This window comes from Oculina patagonica, chromosome 7, assembly GCF_052425735.1.
Source record: "Oculina patagonica isolate OP01 chromosome 7, crgOcupat, whole genome shotgun sequence".
Classification (NCBI taxonomy): domain Eukaryota; kingdom Metazoa; phylum Cnidaria; class Anthozoa; order Scleractinia; family Oculinidae; genus Oculina; species Oculina patagonica.
The window spans coordinates 23,921,750-23,944,652 of record NC_135764.1 but is presented as its reverse complement, the minus strand read 5'-3'; the positions used below and the strand labels follow the sequence as shown (position 1 = coordinate 23,944,652).

Below are 22,903 nucleotides of genomic sequence, written 5' to 3'. Positions count from 1 at the left end.
CCGCGAAGGGCAAATATGCCATAAATCTGCTATGCAACGAAGGATAATTAAACCAAAAAAACGATAAAAAACCTTAAAATGAGTAGTAATTTAAGAAAAAATTATACTGAAACAATTGGATTATCCGTGCATGTATACTCTTGACAAATTCTTTAACAGTCAAAATAACTTCCACTTATCACGGCACCATCATTTCCTCTTACGGACAATGAATAGCTCGTAATGCAGTTTCATAATTGAAGCTACTTCAAATGTTATAACTTTTTCTTTATAGATAAAAGGAGAGAAGCTTTCAATGTTGATGTCAACTTATTCTTGCAATAAAAAAGTAAAATACCAATCAAACAGGGGATTGAATATTACCCACTAGCGTTGCTTATTGGAGTATGTTTTTACGTACCCCTTCGTGAAATGTACAAATACAACATTAAGTAAGTTTTTACAGGCTTTGGATTTTCTCATTTACTGAATATGAGACAATATTTGATCATCAAATTCGCTGATTTTTTTTACTTCACGAGTATTATTATTCCAAGTATTTAGATTGATATGTGTGGGTGTCTTACGTATCTTTACACGCAATAGGAGTACTGCAAGGACAATATACCACCAACTGTAACCAAGCAAACTTGGTTTGTATGCAGATACTTGGTGCTCGTATTATCTTTCACGCCAACGACGGGAAAACAAGAGTTTCAATTTAAAGTTCGACTACGTTTTGTCAATTGCAAAAGAAATACAACTCACAGGCGCCATTGCGAATAAAGCTACACGGACAAAGTAATGTGAGTTTATTTTACTTGCAAATAAAGAAAGCCAATTTGGGGTCATTCTACGGTCGTTCATGACGACGTTAATGATCAGGAGGCGTTTATAACTGTTATGAACGTCTAAAGTGGAATTCTTGGATGAAATAAAACATAGATAATAAAGCAAAAACTTAAGCATTAAGTGTAGCTCTTTATGGCCCTCGAGAGAAAGTTTGCTAGTCCATTTTGTCACTGGCCCAATGCATGCCTGGACTTAATGCGTCGACTCCGACTTCGTCTGGCTAGAACTTTAAATGTACAGCGTCTATCCCGATTGTTCGTGCTGTTGATTAGAGATAAGTTTCCATCGCAGTCGCTGCTCACTCCCAGGTACATCGCTGTATTTGTAGTCGTGTATTTATATTTAAAGAGTCCACCAACTTTTTCTTCTTCAAACAGGAAGGCAAATCCAATTGTACTGTCGCATCGCGCTTTTTCCTGTAAATGAAATTAAATAAACATCTGGTCAATAAACAATGTAAAAATGTAAAATTTCTTGCTGGTTGCCAACTGACGACCAAGATACTATATTTTGATTTTCGCTCAACTAAACAAGGGCTTGAGATCACGTTCCACCACCACCACCTGACCTCCCTCTATTTTGCTACTAGCTAGCCCCAGCCCGATCAGTGTTCAGCGAGCAATGCTGTCAGGCATCCATGGCTCTGGTACCCTCTTCAGTCGGATATAGTCACAACGTAAAATAATGAAGTCTTTAAAATGGCTTATGGAATCTTAATTCTCTGTGATTGAGGTGGTTTTGTATAAATAAATGGTTATAGACCCCCTGGAAGCTAAAAAAAAAATTAAGGGCGTAGTTCTCGAGCCTTTTTCGCCAACCCTTAACGTGACACCATGCATGTAGATACATAATTTGGTCATTTCATATGTTTTAGAAGTTTTTTTTCGCCATCTCTTTGATGTTCCATGTAATCTCAAAATACCGAAATAGGTGCGCAGTGCAAGGTAAACGTTTAAGTGTTTTAATAATTGTTATGGTGTCTATGAAAGAAGAGCAAATGGTGTTAAGAAAATACATAAAAAATATAAATCTTTTACGGTAAACTTTAAGTAGTCAAACAACCGAAAATGCTCACGAGTTGGTGTATAAACTCTCTTATATATTTTAACTATCATTTCATTTCATAAAATTGCCTGAGAATTTCCACTTGAAAATTAATTTTCGTCTGATTACTTGGGCTGATTTAACTCATCTCAAACGTAATATTTGTTCCATTTATGACCTTCAGTGCATATTTAGTACCGTCTTCAACATCAGTGTATTGAATGCACTTTTTTCCTCTGCTTTCCAAAATTGTAAATTCTTTGATAAAAAAATGTACTGATTAGCCAAAAGTGGAAATTAGCTGTCGTAGTCTCGTGATTACGTAAAAAGCTACTCATTCCGACGCACGTTAAAAGCTACTATACTCACTCGAACTTCACGACCTTTATGGATTTGTAGTTGATGTAGAAGGCGTTTGACGTAGTTCCTGTTGTCCATGTCGTTTATGCAGTTTTGTAGTTCACAGTTTCGTTAGTTTGCATATTTCATGTGACTCCTGTTCGTCCTTATATATTTCAAGGTGGCATTCATAAACTTCTTTTAGACATGTGGTTCCCTTATCCTTTTTTTTTTGCTTGCAATTTACCAATTTATGTAGTTTGACGTGCAGGTCATGTAGTTTGCGTAGTCTTACTTGTCCCTGTTTTATAGGTTTTCACTTGAGTGTCGAAAGTAATTCGCGTTTTCTTTGGTTTTTCATTACTAAGCTTAGTGGTTGGTTGAAAAAATCTCGCCCACTTTCACAGCCAATCAGAAGTGAAACTAAAATCGTAACTCGCTCTCATATATTTTTCCGCGCTTCGTCCAGACTACATGTATTTGCCCCGAGTTTCGATTAGATCAATGGATTGGCTGTGTCGACCTGTGTCCTTTGTGATTGGCCAGAGTGAAAACTGTTCTCGCCGGTTAAGGTGGCGTTGGTTCATGTAGCTCGTGTAATCTCTGGAATTTAAGTAGTTTGCTAGCTAATGTATGTTTTGTCGTTTCTGAAGATATGTGTTGTATTTCTGAGAAAACTTTATAACTACATAAATTGTACGCCAACCCAATGTTTAATTAATTCTTTGGCTGTAAATACATCAGATAGAACACGTAGTATACATAACACATGTATTTTTTACTTACTTGCGTGAGGGTCCCTGGTGGACCATCCATTGCATTTTGCTTCGCACTGTCTCTTCCCGGCTGAAGAAAGTTCACATTGATCGATGTTAATTTTAATAAGATTCCCTCCACTGCAGAGTCTGTTTGCCTAAAATGTGAACGGAGACTTTTGACGATTGTAGATGACCGCTGCCAGCTTGATCTGACTTTTACGCGAACCAGGAGGCACCCTACTAGAGTCTACGGATAAAGACATGCATTGTTAAAAGACCACGAAAACTATTGTTATCGATGCTTCAGTGAGCTTTTAAGTTGAGCTATCCACAATGTTTTTTTGTTTCACATTACATTCCAATCAAACTGAATGCTTACTTGAAATGGACTTGTAACAAAGGGACATATATTCCATCAAAGGGAATATATAGATCTTAAAGTTGACGATACTTACTAGGAAAATATGGGTTAAATCCATAGTTCTCTCTAGCTTTTCCAAACGTCTCAGTAAGAAAAGGTACTTCAAACGTTTTAGGTCTGTTCAGGCCTATACTTATGGCATTATGTCTTTCTTTATATTTGTACTACTTATTTTAAATGTAGGAACTTCGGAATTCTGACGCTTTAAGACCACAACTATAAGGCCCACAATCAGAACATATTGACAACAAAAGAAATAGAAATAACTTAAATACTTTTCAACTATCACTAAGATAGCGTTTCAACAACTGAACTGTGAAACAATTTGCTGAATAATGTATCCGGAATGAAAAAGTATAAAAATAAATCTGCCTAAAAATTATAACAAAGATAAAGATATCTGGTTAACTCTGGCTGATTGAATCAACTTCGTACGTAACATAAAAGCTGGAAAATAATTTTGAACAAGGTACAGTAAGACCTTTATTCTATTTTGCAAAATAAATATTCAAATGTTTCAAAAGCACACTGCACGTGCCTTATATGTCAGTGTATTCGTTTAATCTAAATAGCACATATCGACAATTTTCACTTTTTCACGTTTTTTGTTTCTTACTGTACTTAATTTCAGGTAAAAGTAAATCTGTTTTCAAAGCAACTTTTTCTCGAAATCATCACCTGATGAGGTATTGTTCGATCCTGTTTTCGACACTTTATTAACTTAAATACTTTTTTAAAACTTTTCATCGCGCTGGGAAAATGATTGGAATCTCACAAATGTAGCTGTTAATCAAAACGGGATTACCAGTTAGCTCCATTGCCGTAAATAAACCACCTATAAATCAGCCACGTCTATTAAGCGGCCGCAACCACCTTTTGGCGGCCCGATGAGAGTTCTTCTATTGTTTTTATCCCATATTTTGCGGTTAGCAAGAATGTAGTGTACAAAGTTTGGTTTTGTTTTCAAAAAGCTCTTGACGGATAAGAAACTAAAATAGAAGGGGACGACTAATAAAATCATTCAAACAAAAGTTCATTATCGTCTTCATATGATTCCGTGATTCCTTTGCACGCGTTATTGCATAAAAGGCCTTACGCTAATTTCTGAGGAACCTCTATTGAGCGGCTATTAGCCATTTCCAAGAGAGTGGCCACTTAAAAGAGGAAGTCGAAAAATACTTCTCTTATATTCCGTATTTATATTGATATTTCTCAGACATGTTATACGTCTTTTAAGATAAACCCATCCAATATTGCAAAAGTGGTTGTGGCTAGTTACAAGGATATGTTGTCAATCAGACGGAAAATCACGCGACGGCCGTGCACCTAGGCCTTCTGCCGTTTGTTATCTGTGAAATTTTTAACAAAAAAAAAATAAAAACGAGACAAGCGAGAAGGCTACAAGATGGAGCTCTCTATACATTAGGGCTAGGGTGAGAACTTGCTCCAGAAGCAAAACGTCCCACTTTCTACACCGGAAAATTGCACGATTTTTCCATCCAGTTCTGTCTAAAGCCCAGAACAAATGCTAAGACATTGCCCCGTTTAATAAAAAAGGTAGCAAAAAAATTAAGTACAAATTAAAGAACTCTCTTTTTTGATTATCTTGTTGTTACAGTACTGAAATTTGGAAATATTTCGGTTTCTTTCAACTGATAACATTACATGAAGCATGCAGTGTGCGAAAATGCGAAACGAAAGTATTTGAGGCAGTATGAGTAAGGTAAAGTTTCGGAATACCAAAATCAAAAGCTGACCTAGATATTTTACACTAGTTCACATTATTTAAACCGCAATTTGTCATTTGTCAATAATGGAATGTCGAAACATGTTTGTTGTGAATAGCAACGAAAAAACACTTGAATGCGTTCAATAGACACCTTACTATTTTATTTTAGAAGAAAAAATTGCCTGGAAAAAAAACCTTTCACAAACCTCTGCCTGAGTTTACTAAGCACCCGTAGAGAAAATATACCAACGGCTTCTAAGCTAAAATTTCGATATTATGCATGATATTTACATTGTTTTAAACGCTAAATAAAAATATCCATGGGACGTGACTCAGCTTTACACATGGGCTGATATTCTACCATATTTTCCCTAGCTTTCATTATATATGAGACGGTTTTCGATCATCATGTTTCGTGTTTTTTGCCATCTCAAGTTAAGGAATTGCCTCCATCATGGGTGCATACGTGTGGGTGGTTTACGTTTGTCTGCTACGTAAAAAGAGAATGACGCAAAAGGAAACAAATAGCTCAGTCATCGGTCATCGATTAAAATCGAATTCTTCAAAGCTTTTATCAAGTTAATTTATAAAACAAGTGAATTCCTTTTTATTCAGTGTGTTCATTCGAGTATAAATACACAGAAGATGCAATCCTTGTGGCCAACCAAATTTAAGGGCCGACAGACGAAAGAAATTTTATTCATGATATCTGTACACTCAGTAAAAACGTCGAGAATAAATGACAAATAACCAAGAGATTTTGATGAGTGTTGATTAGCAACTAGCATTAACTACGCATGTACGACTTCGTTCGACTGATGGCAGCGTCCACTGGCCATGGGTGAGGGTGCTAATGGGGTTGACAGCTAACTGACAATTGGCCAAAAAAATAGTAGTTAACTGATATTTGGCCAAAAAATTAGTAGTTAACTGATACATGAAACGTTAACAGTTAACTGACATTCTATCAACTTTTCTGAATATGATCGTTGTTGTTAATAAAGAAACCAAGTTTTTCCTGACAGGAAGGCTATTTTTGTGACATTTACCTGTCCCGCTGCGTTACCAGGTGAAATATTAACAGATTTTACATGCGAAAGGTACCAGGGTCGTACCAGGCACATGTTAATCTCCGTGATGGCGTCGAGTGGGGCGTGGTCAAAGTAATTCTGAGTTTTTATCGAGATGATGACAAAGGATCGGCAATCAAACGACACAGAGGTGACCAGAGGTCGCGTACTGTTCAACATGGCAAAGCACAATTTAATGGACATGACTCGTAAACATTTGATGGATTTGAATTCATGGAAATCGAACGACAAGCGGAAAAGTTTGATCTCAGTGCAAACACACCGAGCTGCCATAGGCACTAAATGGCGGTCAAATCATACGAATAAGTACTTGACATACGCACCGATTACAAGCCCACTGAAACATTTTAATATACTTATTACTCATCGTGTCAACCACCAGGAGTTCATCAAAGGTAAGGCCTTAAGACTGCATGCTGCTTACAGCAAATTCCTTTAAAACAAAATTTGAGGAAAAAATCAAGCACTTCCAATCACATCTTATCGAGAGAGGTTACCCAGAAAGCTTAGTCCAAAGAACTCCCACGGAAGTTAATTTTGAAAACGTTGAAAACAGGAAGCAGGCACTCCAACAAAACTTAAAACAAACGAAAAAAATCTTGGCTTTTGTAACGCAATACCAACCAGCAGTACCAAACACAGACCAAACTTGAAGCAAATACTCCTGAAAAATTGGCTTTTAATACAAGAACGATTGCTCTAAAAATATTCGAAGTACCTTCCCTAATATTATACAAAAGGTGTAGGTATCTCAAAGATAGACTCGTGAGACCGAACCTATGAATCGAAAATGGTTAGCACACGTGCATGAGAGTCGTGCATGCCTGTCATTCTATTTTTTATCACTGGCGTGGTGAAGTAAAGAAAATTCAGGTTATGGCGCAATAATTTTCGCTGTAAGAAAATGAAAGTTAATAAATAACTAGAATTAGTAGTTAACTGACAATTGGTGAAAAAATTAGTAGTTAACTGACAATTGGGTACCCCCATTAGCACCCTCATGGGTGTGAAGAATGTAAACAACATGAGCATTATATTCAGTGAAAACAACAACGCATATTTAACAATTATTCTGCGAAATCGCGCGGAATATCACCTGATACTTCGCCAAAGAGGCCGTAGGCCGAGTTGGCTAAAATCAGACGACAAGGATACATTTTTTAGCAAGGAAGACCAAAAAGCGTACCGAAGGACCAACAGAACAAGTACCTAAAAACTGAGTCAAAGAACTAGGTCAGAACTGTGTAATTTTGTGGTTTATCAGCTGAGAATATAGATTAGTGAGTATTATCAGCGAGCGATACTCTATAAAGTGCAATAAGTTTGTTTGGTATTGAAGCAAACAAAGAAATCTATATTTCTCACTGTTTTATTGTGAACTATTGTAATACAAATTAAAATAAAATATTGCCTTAATGAGGAAAACAAACAAATAAAAAATCGCAAAAAAGCAAAAGTAGGTAAACAATTTTAGTAAGTAAATAAAAGAATATTGGTGAAACTGCGAATCGTTCCAGAGGGCGTAAAATTAGTATGGTTGCAATAAACTAATTTTGACAAACCCATAACCGGAATAAAGTGTTGGAAGAATTCGTTTAACAAGAATTTGCAATTTGCTAAACCGTTTTTGGAAGTCATCTTCGTTTGAGTTTTTTTAAACGAACAACGCCTATCTAGTTTAGTTGTACTTATAAGGGATAAGTTTTCATCACAGTTCCTAGGTACGCCCAATTGCATTGTGCCGCTAATATCTATGTGTTTATATTGATAAAGTCTTCCAACTCTTTCTTGGTCAAACAGGAAATTCTCTTCAGTTGTACTGTCGCACTGGTGCACCTGTAAATTAAAGCAAAGGAGGCAAGTAACGATATTTATTGAATAACAATCGAAAACAGAACCTCTCATAATTAGGTAACTTGACTTTTCAGCTACCTATTGATATGAATGAATGACTGGTTTTTACAAAAGTTTGAAATGTCTTGCAATTTTAAATTGAGTGTATATGCACACAACTGATCTTTGGCTGACTGCGTATAATTAAAGTCGATTTTAGTTTGTTGTTCAATTTGTTGTTTATGTAAATCACCTCAAAAGCGACATTCATCCCGTTGATAACCTTCAGTGCATACTTGGTACCGTCTCGTTCGTCAGTGAATTGAATGCACATTCTTTCTCGTATTTTAACAAACGAAAACCCTGTAAACAAATTACATTTAGGCATTGTCACGTTTGAATGCATGTCGGTGGATGGAAAACACGTCATACAATTGTACACATGCAGGCACAACTAAGAACCCACTTTAAAATATTGAAGCATTAAAGCGGAGCTACCCGGTTATTCATTTTGCGTTCAAAACCCCTAATATAGGCAGGACCACGACGAAAAACCAATGAAGAGTGCCGTATCTATTAAATATATAGACCCGGATCAGCAAAAATCTTAAGATGGCAAAGTACGTCATAAAATTGTACAAATGCAGGAGCAACTGAGAATCCACTTAAAAATATTGCACCAGGGATAATTCCTATAATTAACTCACATGTACCTCAATGGAAAAATTAATTAAAAATAAAATAAAAAATAATTTTATTAAAAAAACGCCTCCAAATCATTCTCCTTCTTTAATCCGTGAAATAATAGTTTATTGAGGACATAAAGAGACTATTTGAAAGGATCGGGATACATTCCTCAAAACAGTTCCATGCGAAACGGTACTTTTCTTCCCGTTTTATGTTAACAACTTGCACCTGTTGATTCACCCAACCCCAATATGGCCATATGTTTAAGTCGAGACTCTAATATTGGAAAAGACCGTACGTTGAGAGAAATATTAAAAGTCGAGTCCTGGGCGCAGATGAGTCCAGTACGCGTTTAATTACATCGAAAAAGTAAGTTTTGAATCGATGTTAGCAACGGGGAAATGTATCGTTAGGTGGTGATGTGTTTACATTGCTAAATATCGCGCTTCAGTGATTATATGCTTTAATAATAACCGTTTTACGTTAGACATCTTTTTAGAATGTTACTCTTCTTTTGGCCCTGAGTGCGAATTTGCCGAAAGTACTGTTAAAGCTCAAAGACTTGAGTTATGAATATTTTTTAAAGATTATTTCGATACAACCACATACTACACGTCGAGTACAGTTACTAGTACTCAGTACAAGTACTCGGTGTGTAAGCTAATCTAAAATTAAATTTGCGTCATCAATGCACGTGAACAGGTCGTGCGAGAATAGTTCAATTCGTAGCAGTTCACGTGAACAGGTCGTGCAAACAGTTCCATTGGTTTCTGTTGAATATGTTACCCTCCCACATAGCAAATGTTTGGCAGACAAGTGACCGTAATGCCGATTTTTGATTGGAGGACTACTTAAAATGGTTCAATTATGAAGAATCTAGATTTTCCTTGTCAAAACACATAAGGTCTTTTGCAATTGCTATTTCAATGCATAAGAATTAACTGCAGATAGCTCACTCGTTTCAAAGGCAACTTTCACCTGTTAAATAAGCTATTCACATATATACTCTATGTTAATATTACGGCTAAAAGGAAAGTCTAAGGGATATCTTTACAATAGTTAAAATAAAATAAAAAATATATAGCATGATAATAAGTACCCTCTATACGAGTGTCAATAACTATAAAAGCAGTTTCCCACCAAGTAAGTACACTTACTTTCGTACAACTATATATTGCATACAGCAGCACAATACGACCTTTATTTATCCAGGATGCCACCTTCTGTCAACCTGTTTTCAGTACTTTTTTTTTCCTTTTTACACAATTTCCTCTCTTCGCAATTGTGTTATTTATTTTCTGTTAAGGTATTTCTAAGAAACTCATAAATCATTAATAGGTAAATCATTCTCAATAGCAAAGCGTTCAGTAAAGCACACGAAAACTGGACGTGTTTATTTCACTTACTCGTTTGAGGGTCTCTGGTAGACGAGCCATTGCATTTAGCTTTACACTGCCGCCTCCCCGTTGGAGATACTTTACATTGATCGGTGTCAATCCTAACAAGACTACCACCAATACGGGGTTTGTTGTGTCTGAACTGTGAGCGGAGGCTCCAGAACATTGGAGGCGTCTGACGCCAGCTTGATCCCACTTCCAAAAAAGCCAGCAAACATGCGATTATAATCTTATATTAAAAAAGGAAAAGAAGTAATAAAAAAACACCCATAAGAAGAAAGAAATATGTTGAAGAATGTAAGAATAACAGTTAACAACTGTTATTCTGAATAACAGTTAACAACTGTTATTGGAACAACAAGTTCCAATTTAGTAAATACACGACTAATATACGTACTTGCAAAATAAATCCATAGTGTCCACTGCGTAATCAACTGGCAACAAGATCAAAGATCGCGAAGGTGTCAGGGCTGCAAGTTACATTTATACCATTATTCCTTTAAATCATTTGCACCGACGCATGACATCTAAATCACCACACCCAAATCTGACTGACATGGAAGATACTGGTAATAATTTACCTTTTTGCCTTCTTTTATTGAAAACCGTTGAGCATTCAGTGATTTTTTTTTTATAATTAAGAAGTCAAAACTTTATCTTTACTTTATCTAAAACAATATATCGTGAAAGAGCCGAATTATGAAACGTACGTTACCAAAGCTCTGAAGAGACATCCCAAACGCCTTTTTATTGATAATCAAAACTTCAAGAGTAGTAATGCCGGGGTCAAACAAATAACACCTCTGAAGTAAACTCTTTTTTCAGCTGGTGTTCATTTATATATAACGATTTTTCACCAATAAAACCTAAAAAATCGCCCTTTCTTGCATTGTAGCCTACTCGGTAATGGCTTTGAGCGAGTCCGCGCCAACCGCGGCCACTGGAGCCGCAGCAAGACAGTTTGATTCAAACGAATGTTTTTTGATTTGTTTATGTGAAAGTGAATGTTATTGTCTTCCAAAACAAAAGTCTGTCAAGGATGTGGAAAAAATATCTTTCAATTGACGGTAAGACATTAAAAAAATCATCAAGCGTCTGGTCTTTTCGTGATTATAAATGTGAAGCTTGCGAGAAAACGTTTACACAATGCCACTCGCTTCGAACACATGAAAGGTATCATTGTAAAAAAGAGAAACACAAAAAACACCAAAAGAAAAATGTCTTAAATGCGATAAAATGCTTAATATAACGACTATTTACAGACACAAAAATAATGGTTGCCCAAAAGGGAAGACATCAAAGCGGCTGCCTGTAATAATTTTGCTAATGTTTTTTATTCGTGGGCGATCTTGTGTGACGGAATCATTATCATAAACGCCAGACAGTTCAATAATTTAGTTAACTCAATGCCAAAAACCAATGCTTCAAATATTAACTCTTTACAGCAACAGTAACTTAAAACATAGCACAGAAAGGAACAAATATATAGAAAGCAAACGAAGAGTCGCTAAAATATCATTAAGCGTTGGTGATTTAATAGTGGACAAAAGGTTGATATTAAGTTTTATACCATGCCATAGAAAATACAGCCAATCAGAACACAGGAAAGCCGTTGTATATTCGACGGTATTCAACCCAACCTTCCCATCGTGCGCTGCGATCTTATTCTCGATAAAAAATTTAGTGAGCGTATTTTCTATGGCATGGTATAAAATAGTTACACGACACTTTCTCGTGGTATACTATGGAATATCCCACTTGTCACTTGTATTTTCTTCGTATACACACTCGCCTAAAGGCTCGTGTGTATACCGAGAAAATACAAGTGACTCGTGGGATATTCCATAGTATACCACTCGAAAGCGTTGCATAACTAGTATGTATTGTGCAATAACAAAATCATGTAGTTTGTCTTATCTCGTTCTATAAAGAGAAGAAAGTTTTTTGATAACTGGCAAAAAAGCATGGAACGTAGCCAACATTGTTTTTGCTGAAGACCTTGGCACGGTCTGGTTATATATACTAGTTATGCAACGCTTTCGAGTGGTATACTATGGAATATCCCACGAGTCACTTGTATTTCCTCGGTATACACACGAGCCTTTAGGCGAGTGTGTATACAAAGAAAATACAAGTGACAAGTGGGGTATTCCATAGTATACCACGAGAAAGTGTTGTGTAACTATTTTATACCATGCCATAGAAAATACGCTTACTAAACTTCATCAAGAATAAGATCGCAGCGCATGATGGGAAGGTTGGGTTGAATACCGTCGAATATACAACGGCTTTCCTGTTTTCTGATTGGTTGTATTTTCTATGGCATGGAAAAAAAAATATATTTCTTACTTGATTTTCAAAGCGCATGCGTATGTGTTTATTGCCTTTGAAAGAGGCACCACAGGTGAAAAACGTGACAAAGTGAACAATATATAAGTCATTGTGGCAGTTAATTTCTTAGTTCACAAATTCTGGTGACGCCTTAGGGGGGTGACAGTTGGCCACTGTCTGAACCCTGTTTGAGGGCTTGTGCGGATGGTGAATTACGGAGTAGTGGGGGATGTCTGCTAGTGGACGGTACCCCCGGGTGAACCCGCTTTGGCCCAACTGGTAACAGGGGGTGCTCAGAGATTCCTCGGGAACTCACCTCGGCAGAGGTAAAAATGCACGACAGCCGCCTTGTCAGCGGAGGGGAAAAAGTCCTAGACCCTAGTCGGGCACCCCCGACTAGGGTTTTGTCCCTTTTTATGCCACGTCACGCAACGTCACGCGTGACAGTCACGCTCTGTGTCGCACAATATCACGCTGTGTGTAACGCAATGTCACGCTTTGTGTCATGCGTTCATTTTATTTTTTTCCACACTCAGATTAAATCCAGCGTTTATTTTCTCAAATCTGATTTCGACTCGGTTGAAAGTCTTTTTTTTAATTTTTCCAATTCTTGTCCGCGAATTTCCTTTCTCAGTTTCTCAATATCCGGCTGTGGGGATGATATTTTTTGGCTTACATTTTTTGTAAGGTGCCTGCGAACAGTCTCTTTGAGAGCCATGTAACGAGAATATTCATCCAAAATAATTTGGAACTCCTTATCATCAATTTTATTGTCAATGAGAGCGGCAGAATCAAGCCTGTTGACAGTTCACGTTTGGCAACAGCAAGCGAAGTAATTTCATTATTTTTCTCAATTTTTGGTTCAAGTTTTTTGCTTGCTCCTGTGAACGCGGCAGACAAAATGCCTGTTATCGCAGCACATGCTGAGAGAGGAACGCTTACCGGCAAACCAACGACCGTTACCGCGGTGCCAAGACTGGAAGCAGAGAGAACACTGGACAAACCACCCATTGAAATTGCGGAATAATGGAAAACAGACTTCACCTTTTTATACTTTTTCAAAACAGCTCTGTATTTAGCAACTTCTTTGTCAAAATCTGAACAAATTTGATTGATTTTTGTTAACCTAAAGTTTTCCGGTTGAGTTGGCAAAACGGGATACAGTGTTTGCATTTCCGCGCTGGCGCTGTCTTCTGCGCGAACACCGTAGGCAGGGGCACTCGGGAGCACATTAGCGGATGACATTCGTTCGTATACATAAAATTTTATTTTTGTATTTAATTTAATTTAAATTATATCTCATATGTAAGATTAACAAGCGAATATTAACGTTAAAAGCCGACGTTTCGGCGTCATCGTGACACCATTCTCAAGGCAAAGTGAATAAATAATGCGATATCAGTTTCTATAGTCTCTACAAATTAACATAATAATAAAGGATCACAAATTCTTCATGTGAACACCTTTGCGCGAATCGATTCCGTTTGCACATTTAGGGATAGTTTAAGGCCCCGTCCACACTGACCCGGGTAAATTTGAAAACGCATCTTTCTTTCTCCGGTTAGGCCAACCGTCCACACTGAAACGGCGTTTCGGTCACCGAAAACGGAGCTTTTCAAAAACGCTCACCAATGAGCGTTTGGACTTGGAGCGTGAAATAGTGTATTTTTTATATTTTATTGTAAATAATTTTAGAGGGCCACTTGTTTTTTAGTATTTTTTATGTTATTTTAGTGCTACCCTCGTTAAAAAAAGACTTTACTTTCACTTTTACTTACTAGTCTTACTAATGAAGCGTATCGTTTTCAAATTTACCCGGGTTAATGTGGACGGAAAAAATTTTACGCGGCGTTTTCAAATTTCTCCGTTTTCAAATTTACCCGGGTCAGTGTGGACGGGGCATTAGTTTTCTTATTAAAAGCATCTCCTTGATTAGGCAATCAAACTTGTTAGCACATTTGGTAAGCACGTGAAATTGTTCTGAAAGACAAGATGGCACGTTCGAATTATGTTCGCTAAGGTAATGTTTACAAATTGACGACGATTTTTGTTTGTGTCCAACACCGCGTTCGTGGAGGTGGCCGCGTGTATAACCAACATATCCTGCATCGCACAGGTTACATTGAAATTTATAAACAACACATTGTTGGTTAACAGTGGCTGGCTTTTCTTCTCGAACTTTAAGGTCTTCGTTGAGTTTTCTACTGATGAACACGGGCTGAATGGTGGTCTTGATTTTTGAGCTGAGGTCAGTGAGACGTTTTTTCACTACATTCGCAGAGACCTGATCTTTGAATGGTATGATAACTCGGATGGGGGGTGTAGTCGTGTCGGTTGATGGAATGTGCTGCTGGTCTGCTACCTTGGAATCTACAAATCGCTTGACCGCCAGATTGAATAAATGCTTCGGGTACTTAAGCTTTAAGAATACAGTCTCGAGTCGATCGCATTCTTGTGAGAAGTAAGACCAGTCGGACGATATACGGTAAGCACGATCTAACATGGTGGTAATTAGACTGCGTTTGTACCGAATGTCCACGTGGCTCTGGTAGTGGAGTAAAAGGCCCGTGTTAGTTGGCTTTACGTAGACCTTGGTCTTGATTCTGGGAGCTAATTAAGGGAATAAGTTAAGTATTTTGGGAAGACGATTGTAAAAGAAAACCTGTTTTGACTGTTTGGTCTAACCAGGAGTAGTAAAGTTCTTTTCGAGAAAAAAAAAAACAATGTGCTTTAACATTGTTAGTGTTCCGAGAGCCACATTACAAGGTATACTGATTTTGAGAGAGACGACAAAAAAGACGTGCCAAGGACTAACAGAAAGAGAAGACGAAAAAAAAAACAAAAAGAATCGCGAAATCAATTTGAGATTGATAAAAAAGACAAAAGAGAATTATCATACTCTATAAGGAAGAACTTGGAGGCATAAAATGTATCAAAACTGTAACAATAATGTTATGCATTAAAAAAACATACATGTATACATATACTTGAACTGAACTTTATTTATTTATTTATCTATTTATTTTTTATTTTTTTATAAATATGGTTACAAGATTACTTGCACCCTGCTACTAGCAAAATCAACTAATCGAGTCGGGGGCAAACAAAATATCAGTGAAACTGTTTATTGAGAGCGTACGGTGAGTTTGGTAACAATAAACATAGTATGATTAAATAAATAAATAACCGGAACAAATTTTTAGAAGGGTACGTTTGTTTAACAAAACCTAAAAATTTGTCTAACCATTTTTGGAAGTCATTTTCGTTTGAGTTTTTTAAGTGTTCAACGCCTATCTAGTTTAGTTGTCCTTATAAGGGATAAGTTTTTATCACAGTTTCTAGGTACGCACAATTGCAATGTCCCGTTAATATTTCTGTGTTTATATTGATACAGCTTTCCAACTCTCTCTTGTCAGTTGTACTATCGCATTGGTGCACCTGAAAAAGAAAGGAAGCAAACAACAATATTAATTCAATAACAATCGAAAACAAAAGCTTTTATAATTAGGTAACATTGTAACTTGACTAGTCAGTTACATGATTAATGTGACAAAAACAATTAATGACTAACTGTCTTACAATTTCGAAATGACTGTATTTGCACATAAATGATCTTCGGCCGACTGCACATGATTATGTTCTACTAGAGATTGTTGTTTTGTTGTTTATGTAACTCACCTCAAAAGTGACATTCGTCCCATCGATGACCTTCAGTGCATACTTGGTACCGTCCCGATCGTCAGTGAATTGAATGCACTTTCTTCCTCTGATTTTAACAAACGAAAATTCTGTAAACAAAATACATTCAGGAATTGTCACGGTTGAAGTTCTTTGTCGGGTGGGTAAACATATAAGCAATTATTGATATTTATAATATTGGCATAGGAATCATTGATTCATTTTAAGCTCGTTCATTTAAAAATCACTTATTCAATCAACCTCTATTCGCTCTTAAGATTTCCGACAATGAAACTCATTGCAAGAAAAATAGCAAACAAAGTTCGCTGCGTCCAAAACTCCAAAATCGTTGCTACAAGAGAAAAAGTAGTTAGTGGAATAGCAAAAGAGGCCATTTACCAGCGGTCGGAAAATATTCTTCACTTTCACATTTTTTAACATTTCCGTTGAATGTTATACAGTTACTGATTCATTGAAGCCCAATATGGCAAAATACTTAAGTGGACACTTCAATATTGGAAGAGGCCTAAATTCAAGGGCAATATTAAAAGTGGAGACTTCAAAAGGCATATTCTCTGCCATATTGAACGAGGACATATCTTTTGGATGTTTTACTGTATTGAAGAAATAAACTTTGAATCAATCAAAGCAATAGGGAATGAATATAAGAACCTTTCACATGTCGTAAGGTGTCAATGTGATTAAACCGCGAGTATATTATGATAATAACTCTTTTCCATTGTAATAATCTGCTTTGTTCCGCCCAGTGAATACCGTTAAACTCACGTGGGATATGTTTGAAATTTTAAGACGCGACGACGCATTGCATGAATATATATTCACAGTACTCATCAGAAGTAGTCGGTACACTTTTCAAAAATATAAATTTGCGTCAGCAATGTGCGTAAGAGATCGTAGTTCAATTCGCAAAAGTTCACGCAGGTTGCCCTCCATTATCTGTTTCCCTAATATGTTGCAAAATCATGATTAGGCAGACACGTGACCCTTATGCGGGCATTTGATTAAATGATTATATGTGAGGGTAAAATTACATATGACGAAACTTCAGATTTCCTTTCTCAAGATTGCAACTTTTAAAGTTATGTCATGATAAGGTAGACATTCGCGTGATCTATGATAATGACAAGGAAATAGCATACGAATATCTTAGAAGAGTTCGAACATCGTTAAAAATGATTTCCCCTTGCTTCTACTATTGTATTTCTAATTCTTTGGCTCCTTTTTCGTCGTTACCTTGTTTACGCTTTTCTGCTATTCCTTTCTTTTTTTTTTATGACGATAGTCATTTTCTGAACACTATAAACTTCTTGATTACAAACCGAAACCTACCACTTTGGATAGCACACTTGTAAAAACAACCTCTTTCATTTTACTTACTTGTCCTAGGGTCTCTGGTAGATGAGCCACTGGATTTAACTTTACACTGCCGCCTCCCAGCTGGAGAAATTTTTCACTGGTTCGTGTCAATCCTTATAAGACTACCTCCAATGCAGGGTTTGTTGTGTCTGAATTGTGAGCGGAGGCTCCAGAGCTTAGGATTTGACTTACGCCAGCTTGATCCTACTTCCACACAAGCCAGCAAATACGCTATGACAATCTGAGGGCAAAAGGAATAAAAGAAAAAACGTTTTAAAATTTAAGGTAAAGAAAATGTGTGTAATTACATCAAAGATAACTGCAGTAGTTAAACGTACTTGGAAAATTCTTGATAAATCCATTCTGTCCACTGCTGTCTCAATTTGCAAAAAATATATTATCTCGAAGGTTTCAGGGCTACCTGCTTCTTATATATAGAGATATCATAGCATCATACCGTTAGTTTATAATTTACACTGACGCATTAGGACCACATGTGCGTGGTACGCGGAACTACCGCACCCCAAAACCTGACTGACAACTAAAATGCTGGCCATTATTAACCTCCCAGGAAGGCAAGAAAATCATCGAGCGTTTAGTGATTTTCCAACAATTTAAAATGTGATAGCTTTTTGAGTCTAATGCTTGCGTGCGCTTTGCGCATGCGCATTAGACTCTTTGTTATATGAAAAAAGCTGTTAGCAATCCCAAGGGAATGGTTCGGGATCGATAATCGTTCGCTGTAATGTAGAAAACAATGATCAGCTGCAAGAACGGACTCCGTACGGACACGCACGATTAGTTTCAATTAAAAACAGCCAATCAGCGACACGTGTTCCCACGCATAATTAAAAGTTCTTTCTCAAGTCACGATTATTCAACACTTGAACAGGACGAAATAATTTTCCAGTTAAGACATTTGTAAGCTTTTTGTGAAAATAAATCTTCGTTTTCAGTTCAGTTAAGCACTTGTGTTTTCGTCTTGCTTAAAAAGCAAGACGTCTTTGAGAAAAAATATTTCGACGGCGACTCGCGTTTATTTACACAATGCGACCAAATATTTATTTTGTTTTAAAAAATAGAAAACTTTACCTCGGTTTTTGTATTTAAGTCATTCGAATTTTGACCAATTTTTTCTTTACAGTGCAAACAAAAACCTTCAAAAATAAAAGATGTACATGGATAAATGTAAATCAAGTTACGCGACTAAATCAAAATGCGTTTGTTTGGCCGCTTTGCAGTATTACACTGTCCCGGCCTTTGCCATACACTGAAATCGAATTTCATGCTTTTACGACTCTCAGAGATCTTAAGTTCTTCTTACAGCTAGAAAAATCATAAAATGGTTACATTGATATGGAAGTGATGATTCGCGAAATTTGTACGTCATGATAAACAGTCTTCGCTCCTGTGTATGGTAGCTCGATAATAATTGCCTAGTTTCCAGCGTTCAAAAGGTCATCATTATATTGACGTGAGCATTTACACCCGTTTTTAGGAAAATCTGTCACTAAGTGCTTACAGTACAATGGAGTAACAGTCACTATTTCAAGTGCTTTTATTGCAAAATCTGTTTCAAGAGTCATCATCAAAATGGTGAAAAATCTGAAAGAAAACGATGTGAAGTTCTTCAACCCTTGTTGTAATGAACATGCTTTTTGTAAATCGTCACGCAATCTTGTCCAAATGTTTAATCGTTTCTGCTTTTACGGACTATACGGAAGAAGTAACATCAACTCCTGTTCATACTTTAAATTTTGTGAAGCATATAACATTTATGACTGTTTCGTTTTCATCCATAATCATCCACGATGCCCCTAGCTTGCTATAAGCATTTTAAATTAAACTCCCGAACACAAACCTCTAACCAATTTTAACCGGCTTACGAAAACCGCGCAATCTGTATCACTATGCCATACGGCATTAGACTCATGTCACCCTTGGTGACCTATTTTTTAATAGTCTGGTATGTACAGTTAGCACCGTTAAAATAAAAATGAACAAAATGGAATAACAAAAGATGCTGTGAGTTTACCATGATTAAATCAACTTCAGAATGCAGATAAGTTGACAGATAACTATGTACAAAACTAGATTAAATCATGTTCTTATTATACTCTCTAAATAAAAAAAGAACAAAGAAACAAACCGATCATGACAATGCAATGAAAACTATTGAACGACAATATCAGATTTTTCATATTAAAATTAATACATGTTTGACCAAATTTTTTGCTAGAATTGTTAGACTTTTAAACTCAGTTTACCAAGCCCTACGTTTTTAAAAAGGGACGGTTTAAGAAACTTAAATGGCGCTTTAATAATAAGCTGTCACTGTTTTGATTGCTAACCTATTTTTTATTTAGAAATAAAAACTGCGTTCTTTGTGTTTCCATAGAGTTGTGTTAAAACAATACAAAAAAAAAAACAAACATCCGAAATTACCATTTAACAAAGTGCTTTAGTTTCACGTATGGATGATTAAAAGCGTTTTCGTGAGATTGGGAACAAAAGGCTGCAGTGGTCGATTTTAATCCTCGAAGAGTGAATTTCAAAGAAAACGTGCGAATGGCCATGTCACTCATCTTGTCGGAATAACGATTTGGAGATTGAAATAACAATATAAGTTGGGCTTTAGCAACCGCTCGTTTGCCCATAATTGACTGTTTAGTCATGTTTCGGTTCCGCCTGCGCCGGGCAATTAATTAAGGTAACTAGACACATAGACAAAAGACCATAACAATTTATTTTACGAACAATAGCTAGCCCTGGAGCAATGTTTTGTAAGTGCAATGGAAGTGCAATTAAACAGGATCGCTTTAAAAATAATGTCATTCGTGTTTAACAATAATTTATGACATGGCTTGATACTGTCCAATTCTTTAACATGAGACACTATTAATCTGGCTGCTAAATTTTCTGTTTATGCCTGCACGAGGTATAAAGGCAAGTATTTAGATTTTAATTATATGTGGGCGGCTTACGTCTGTTTCCCACGCAAAAAAATAACGAGGCCAATATCCCACCAACTTGAATGAAACAAATCTTACGGCTTTCAAGGCCATGTAAACAAAAGCGCTTACTCGATGCCTCCCTACGAATCCTCCAGAATTTTATGTCGCAAGTGCACTAAGCAACTCCGCTGAGAAGACTATAAGATTGATTATTATAAGATTGTAACCCAAGTCTCCCTTTAAAAATAAAAATTCAGGAACAAGTACTCGGTTCTATCTTGCGTTGTCGTTGACAACATAAACAATGAGGCTTTCACGATTCGGATCAATTTTGCAATAAAATGTTTTTTATTGTCGTTTTCCTTTTGGCCAAATCTTAAGAAAGGTCTGTCAAATGATTTATCGTTCTAATTCAACATCAAGAGGGATTTGTGTATGTGTATTTATGCACACGTAAATAATCAAACCGTAGGATATTATTCACTTAGTCATCAGTTGTGCATTATTCTTCGTTACAGTTCGCTACAATAAAATAGAAATATAATACAACTAAGAGAAAACAAACAAATATATTTACAGACAAGCAAGCAAACAAATTAAACGAACAATTAATTTAACAACAATCAAACGAAGGTGCACGGTAATTTCCTTGTTAATTAACTTACAAAATACTGACTTTAAAAAAGAGGGCAGAGTAAATCTGTTATGCAACGAAGAAAAAGTTGAAGTTGTTTTAAAATGCTTTCTATAAGTTGTAATTCAATATAGAAGCAATCAACGAGTTAAACAATTGGATTATCCGCTCTGGAAATCGCTTGTTACTCCTTTTGGTTAAACTTACCTAATGAAGTTATTCACCCTAACTAATGATGAGCTCTTCCAAATGTTTTCTTAATGAGTGTGTATCTTGATGCTATTTTGACACAATGTCATCATTCATAATCAATTCGTCATCGATCCAAGGAGTGACGTTTTTCATAACGACGTTAACTTATTTTTATAACAACAAGGTTTAATACATGTATCCGATCGAACAGCATGATCCTTTAATTAGCTCGAGAAGTTTCGCCATAGGTGCTTCACAAAGAATTTTGCTAATTATTTCGAAATCACAACTGTAGCATACCATTGTAGTTTCAGGACAGAATGAAAACAAACTGGTATTGGATTCGCTGTTGAATATGAGACTGTTTTTGACTGTTTAATTTCCTGTTTATGCCTACACAAGGCATGTTTGCAACTGTTTCTAATAATACTTTTGAGTGTCTTACGTCAGTCTACCACGCAAAAGAGATACGAAAGCAATATTGCATCAACTTTAACCAAACAAATTTTGCTAAAATGCTGACCTAACGGCTGCCTAAGGGGGCATTAGGTCATCATACCCAAAGTGCACTTAACAACAAGAAAAACATGAGGTTTAATTATTTATAACATCCAAATACTTCATTTCACTTTCATTAAAAGGAAGTCAACTCGGGGTCTTCTATCTTAGTTCTTTTTGACAGTGAGCACTTCTTATATTCAGTTAAATTTATCATTTAAATTACGTGTTAACCAACATTTACATAGCTAGAATATATATTTTTGGGGCTTTTGACTGATATTAGGCCTTACTACAAACTGTGATATCAAATTGTTAAGGGTCCTTGAAATACGTAATGAAGCAATATTCCACGCGTGATGCAATATTCTCATGCAGGAGAAAAAGATTTGACTGCGGCCAACTAAAATTAGCAAAGCTTGACTCTTTACATCGACAGCAATGGAATGCTCTTTCTAATTCTGGACCACTTCCAAGAAAAATCGAGGGAAGCACGGCTTTACAGGTAAAACTGATCCAGTTTTTAACTTTGAATTGACGGCTGAATCGAGCGCTGGCTTTGAACGGCGAAGGGAAAATATGTAGCATTAATTAACCTTCTATGCAACGAAAAAGATTTAAATCAAGAAAAAAAACGATAAAAAACCTTAAATGAGTGGTAATTTAAGAAAGATGCATACTAAAACAATTGGATTATCCGTATTCTCTTGACAAATGCTTAACAGGAAAATAATTTCCACTTAAAATGGCACCATTATTTCCTCTTACAGACAATGAATAGCTCGTAATGTAGTTTCTATCTTTAGGATCTTCGACTGTAATCATTTATTCCATTATCGATAAAAGGAGAGAAGTTGTCAATGTTGATTTCAACTTCTTTTTGCAATAAAAAAGAAATAGACAATTCAAACAGGGGCTTGATTATTACCCACTATCGTTGCTCATTGAAGTTATGTTTTTACGTAACCCTACGTGAAATGTATAATATTAATGTTTTCTCATTTGCTGAATGCGTAACAATATTTGATCATCAAGTTCACTGATTGTTTTTACTACACGAACATTATTTCAAGTATTTTAATTAACAATTAGACTACGAGCCCAAGTTT

General features: G+C 36.3%; 1 protein-coding gene across 2 annotated transcripts in view; it reads right to left on the bottom strand.

Moving 5' to 3' along the window:
• Positions 1-22,903, bottom strand: part of LOC144660531 (uncharacterized) — a 32,686-nt gene that overhangs the window by 5,609 nt on the left and 4,174 nt on the right. The window contains exon 1 of one of the 2 annotated variants that reach the window (XM_078521194.1): positions 1,187-1,235. The exons of the other annotated variant lie outside the window; for it this stretch is intronic. The gene's annotated coding sequence lies outside the window, so the exon portion shown is untranslated. Of the gene's footprint in view, positions 1-1,186; positions 1,236-22,903 lie in introns of those variants that run through there. 2 annotated transcript variants of the gene reach the window in all.